Source organism: Peromyscus maniculatus, chromosome 10 (genome assembly GCF_049852395.1).
Source record: "Peromyscus maniculatus bairdii isolate BWxNUB_F1_BW_parent chromosome 10, HU_Pman_BW_mat_3.1, whole genome shotgun sequence".
NCBI lineage: Eukaryota > Metazoa > Chordata > Mammalia > Rodentia > Cricetidae > Peromyscus > Peromyscus maniculatus.
This window is the reverse complement of record NC_134861.1, coordinates 40,391,659-40,397,668: the sequence shown is the minus strand read 5'-3', so window position 1 is coordinate 40,397,668 and position 6,010 is coordinate 40,391,659. Positions and strand designations below refer to the sequence as shown.

The 6,010-nt window shown below is 39.6% G+C and overlaps 1 protein-coding gene across 1 annotated transcript in view; it reads left to right on the top strand.

Moving 5' to 3' along the window:
- LOC102927696 (F-box/LRR-repeat protein 5) overlaps positions 1–6,010 on the top strand; it is a 44,580-nt gene that overhangs the window by 886 nt on the left and 37,684 nt on the right. The gene's annotated exons all lie outside the window — the stretch shown is intronic.

The window sequence follows — 6,010 nt, the reverse complement described above, 5'->3', positions numbered from 1 at the left end:
AGGGGCTCTTAGGAAAAGTTGGTTTGCTGTAGAACGCGTTTTGGACTTTTAATTGATGTAGCCTAAGTTGAAGTACTGTTGTGCAGATGAGTTAAGGGCCTTTTTCGAATGATTCCTAAAATTCCCAATTGTCAGTTTGTGTTTGGAAGGTCATCGATGTGTAAACTCTGGGCAGTCATGTGTTTTGTAAAAATGAATCAAATAAATAGCTGTTAAGTAATTATTTCTTAAACATAGAATTACGTTGAGTTTTCAGAAATTACATAGAATGTATACAACTATTAACAGCAAACAAGAGTTATCTTACGACCCAGAGAGGTGCTTGGAAAGAACCCAGTGTATTCACTGGTCGGTCACAGGAAGACCAGCAGTTTGAAGTTTCAGGTTTTAGCATTCCTGCCCCACAACCATTTCTCTCCCTCCATTTTGGGAAAAGAAAAACAAAACAAAAAACCAAACCTAGTCAGAGGTCAGGTGTCCTTTTAAACACCAGGACTGTTTAGGGTCAGGGTTCTCCACTTAGTGGCTTGCTTCTTAATGAACTCCAAAGCTCTTTAAGATCTTGGTGTCTGGACCCCCATTCGTATTGGAATCTGCACGTAGAACCCGGATATCAAGTGTAATTTAGAGCTCTCAGGTGAGAGGAGGTACAGCGAGGGCGATTATCTTTTACCCAGGAGAAGCTTAACTATTGGCTAAGCCTTGAGCCGAAGAGTATAATCTTGCATTTTTCAGTTAGTGGTTTTCTTTTGATAATCTCCACCTTTTGGGTTTTCTTTTCCCTCCCACTATCCTTTAATTTCAGGCAAGGAAAAAAAGTTTTGTTTTTTCCATTTTCTTAAAAAGCAAAAGGGGAATTTAATGAGGACTAATTGAATCCAAGACTTTTCTCTGGTTTGTTTTTTCGAGAGATAGTCCACAGACCAGATAAGGGGAAATTTTTATCAAATTGTACATTTTCCTAGGAGCTTTCTAGTATTTAAGATGTTGCAGATGACCAAAGGATTATGACCTTCCCAAATAATCAAAATTTGTAATGTACTACCCAGGCTCTTTAAAAAAAAATTACTCTTGTTTTGATACTGTTTTTGGAACAGTTTTCTTTCCTAGTCTAGGCTGGCCTTGAGAACTCACTAAGTTGCAGAGACTGGCCTTGAACTCCTGATCTTCCTGCTTCCACCTTCCAGGTTCAAGATTTACAGGCATTTGTCACCCAACGGGGAACAGTCATTATTTTTGTGTCTCTTTTTGGTGTTTGAGAACGTTTGAGCAAATTTTGAAAATGCAGTTGACTTAAATAATGAGTCAAATGAGATTCTTTTCCAGTAGTGAAATGTTCCCTATTGTATAACCAGTTTAATAAAGCATTTTTAAGTTGGTATAGCTTTAGTCAAAATTGCCACTGATTTATTCCCAGCATTGTAAAAAAGTCACAAATTCTAAATTAATTGCATGTGGTTAATGAGATTATCACTTATATTCATCAAGAATAGTGAAGGTTTCAGTTTTCTTAACTGTGCCAGGGTAATTTGTAGCTAGAGTTTTCCGCCTTGCCCACAGTCAGGACAAATCTCTGTCACCCGGCAGTCCCACAGCCGCTCAGACCCAACCAAGTAAACACAGAGACTTATATTGCTTACAAACTGTATGGCCGTGGCAGGCTTCTTGCTAACTGTGCTTGTAGCTTAAATTAGTCCATTTCCATAAATCTATACCCTGCCACGTGGCTGGTGGCTTACCGGCATCTTCACATGCTGCTGGTCATGGCGGCAGCTGCAGTGTCTCTCCGCATCAGCCTTCCACTTCCCAGAATTCTCCTCTCTCCTTGTCCCACCTACTTCCTGCCTGGCCACTGGCCAACCAGTGTTTTATTTATTGACCAATGAGAGCAATTTGACATACAGACCGTCCCACAGCACTTCCCCTTTCTTTTTTTTTTTAAAAGGAAGGTTTTAAGTTTTACACATCTCCAAAGTCAGCTTGGTATATTTGGGAATTTGGGCGTAGCTTCTCTTACTACTTCCTGCTGGAAGGGGGCGCTGTATCTTATGGGGACACAAAGAAAATTTTAGGATCATGGAGTAGTCCGTGAGACCGTATCGTCCGAGCCAGTTGCCTTGAAACGATTCTGGATGCTGGATCATCTGGGCCATGGTGTCATCGGAGACCTTTCAGGTGGTCTTGGCTGGTCAAACCTGATGTATCTTAATCTGGAACAAATCCATAGCCTCTGGCTTTCTGTGGAAACAAAAGCAGAGCCTCCTTTCCAAAGCAACATATCCTTACATCCAAATTTTGAAGTTAAGGTACCTTTAAAATACATATTTTGGCATAACTCAACAGCTTTTGCAATCAAATGTTTTTCTTCAGTTACGAATATCAAAGAGAACATAATCCAGATTCTCTGTGTGGTAGCCATCTTTATGTGGCTTATTTTTTATATTACCTTAAGCCTATTGCTTTAAACTGCAGCCTTTTAAGCCTGAAACGGCGCTGTGGCTGCTGGCTCCGCCCACTTCAGCTTCCCAACATGGCGGTGGTACGTTTTCCGCCAGCTCTGGGAGCCATCAACTCTCAGAAATAGTGGGTCTATGCTTCTTATCAAAGCAGCGTGTAGCCCAGAAACCTCTTTTTGTTTTGTACTAGCAAAGGCTAAATCCACCATGCAGCTTAATGTGCCACTTGCAGAGGCCTCATTCCCGCCATACTGCAGATCGAGCGCACACGCCAGGAACCCGCCAGTAACTCAAACAGGCAGCTGCTGCTCATTTGAGAGAGACAGTTAGGAAGCTGTTTTTAGCTCCGTTTTAGAATCTTTTCTCAGGTTTTAGGTGGAAACTCTTGCCCTCTCGTTGGGCGCCATTTGTAGCTAGAGTTTTCCGCCTTGCCCACAGTCAGGACAAATCTCTGTCACCCGGCAGTCCCACAGCCGCTCAGACCCAACCAAGTAAACACAGAGACTTATATTGCTTACAAACTGTATGGCCGTGGCAGGCTTCTTGCTAACTGTGCTTGTAGCTTAAATTAGTCCATTTCCATAAATCTATACCCTGCCACGTGGCTGGTGGCTTACCGGCATCTTCACATGCTGCTGGTCATGGCGGCAGCTGCAGTGTCTCTCCGCATCAGCCTTCCACTTCCCAGAATTCTCCTCTCTCCTTGTCCCACCTACTTCCTGCCTGGCCACTGGCCAACCAGTGTTTTATTTATTGACCAATGAGAGCAATTTGACATACAGACCGTCCCACAGCAGTAATTAGTGAAGGAGAAAGAACCACATGGGGATTTTCATCATTTCTTCTTGTTTCCAATGGTCAGCAGAAGGTTCTCTGGATGTCTTTTGTGAGCAAAAGTGGGAAAATAAGTGGTTTGTGATGGTAGAACAGCCTTAAAGAATGAAGGGTTGTTTTGATTACTTTGTCATTTCAAGGTTTGTTGTTGTCATCTTCCTTTTGGTTGCGTAGATCAAGGGTATCTGATCCAACCAACCTCCAGGAAAACTGCAAAATGAGAACTAGGCTTTGATTGAAACTAAAATGCTACAAAGTGTGTTATTTCACTGTATTCTAAATATTGATTAAGAATGTCCAGAAACCATAGAGATTTCAATTATTTATTTCAGATTTCAATATTCCCAGTATTGAACTTGTAAAACACAGTGTATTTAAAAAGTGATTTCTTTAGGAGTATCAAATCAGTTTTTCTATGTTTTGAGTAATTTACTTAGAGCAAATTGTTAAGTTGTTACAGATTACATTAAATATTTCTGTATAATAGTTTAATATGTTGCCTGTGGATTTTCTCGTATAAAAAAAGTCACCCAGACAAAATATAAGCTTTGAGGAGGGGAAGTGGATGCAAAATCCCTAACCTAGAAGCCATTTGCAACTGATACCTGATTTTCTCTAATGGATTGTCACTGGGTATATCTACTGTACTCTCTTTGCCCAGGATAGTTGGCAACCACAAAACAGACTATAGTGTGTATGTATGTGCAGTTTTTGTTTTGTCTTGGTATTTTTGTTTTACTGGTTTTGTTAATTTGGTTTTGAAAATGTAGTACGGGAAGGTTTCTTTATCTTTGCTATGCAGACAGCAGGCCTTTGGTGTAAGTAAAATTATTGTTTGTTTCTGTATTATACCTGGGGATTTGTAGGCCTGGATTGCTTAGGTGAGGCCTTATGTAAGCTAGTGATAGATCCATAACCACCCAAGTCAGTATTAAGACTCCCAACTTAATTTTCTTCATCTAAAGCTACAGTAGTTTTTGATTTGTTTTGTAACAGTCTTCTGAGAGTCTTGTTTCATAATTCACTGACCTCCCAAATTGGGATATGTAGTTAAAATTTGCACCAAATGGTAGATAATCCTTTTTCCACTTTCTTCCCAATTTTTAGCATTCCCTTCAATCCTCAGGACTTAATTCCATTAATTCTTTTCTGTTGTCATTGTGAGATGTGATTGCTGTTCTTAAGAGTTGACAGTTTTGTACACACTATCATCTATGATAATACAGAAAAGTCCAAGAGGAGTGCAGTGGGAGCAAAAGGAAGTCCATGGTCAAGTCCACAGTGAACACGAGGAGTCGTCTCTGAAGTGGTTTCTGTAGAGATCTCCATACATAGACAGGTTATAGAAAAGTTGAATTGAGGGGCTTGAGAGATGGCATAGCAATTAAGGTCACAAGTTGCTCTTCCAAAGGACCCAGGTTCTATTCCAGCACCACCATGGCAGGTCACAACAGCCTGTAGCTCCAGTTCTAGGGGATCTGATGCTCCCTTCTATCCTTCATGGGCATCAGGTAGGCATGTGTGCATAGACATACACGCAGGCAACACATCCCCACCCATTGAAAAATGAAGTGGTGAAAGCAGTTAGAGGGTGCTTAAGTTTTTCAAATAAGGATATTAAGAAGTGCCATATACTTTTTTCATTTATAAAAAAGGGTATTTTATAAAACTAAGAAGTAAACGCAGAGTTGAATAGATTACTTTCAGAAACTTGAATGTAGCTTTATGGTCAGTTGGTTTTTGTTTTTTTTTAATAAAAATGTACTGGCATTTGGTCAGTTGACTTTGTGAACATAATACTGAATTTTGAACTGAGAGGAAGGAAAGGGAATTTAATGGATTCTTACTACATGCTGACATTATTTCTTTAATCCTTACAAGAGCTTTGTAAGACAAGTGTTATCCCTCATTTAAAAGTGAGGAAATAGTCTTAGTGGTTAAATAACTTACCTAGCTCGCTCAGCAATTAGTAGAGCCTGAATTTTAATCCTAGAATTCTTTTCTCCCTCAGAAAGCCATGATTTTTAGCCTTCCTCACTTGTTGCTTATGACTGTTTTTATTCAAAACAGTTTATTTATAGGTCATTTTTTCCATCTATAAATTTGGCTAGGGCATACAAAAGCTTCATTGAGTGTATATCTACACTACAAGTCAGTTATGCATTTTCATGTGAAAAATACCAGGTTATTGTTTTACTGTTTGTTTATTGTGTGTCTTGTTATATGTAGGTTCTTTGTTGAATGTGTATATTATTGTGTAGGCTACTAGTGAGCCTTCATTCTATCATAGAACATTGTTTTTCATAGTATATCTTATGACTCGTTGTAAATCAACATTGTGCATGAGAAGTATCATTGAAAAAGGAAAGTGGACATGTAAACACATGTAAATGTACAGAGGGAGATAGTTTTTCCTGAATTATCTTGGAAGTGTTTGTTCTCTGGATTTCACTACATTGTTTTACCATATTTTATATAGTGAGGGGTTGACAAGATCATTTGTAGTAAACAGCATTAGGGAAACACTTTGCTGGAGCAGCATTTCTCAGCTAAAGCACTGTTGACATTTGGGCTACAGAATTTGTTGTGGGGGCTGTCCTCTGCATTGTAAAATGTTTTAGCCACATTCTTGGCTCATACCCACCCTCTGTCACTAGCACTTCTCCATTGGTGACAAACTAAACTGTCCCTAGACCTTCCCTTTTATCTCCTGGGGGACA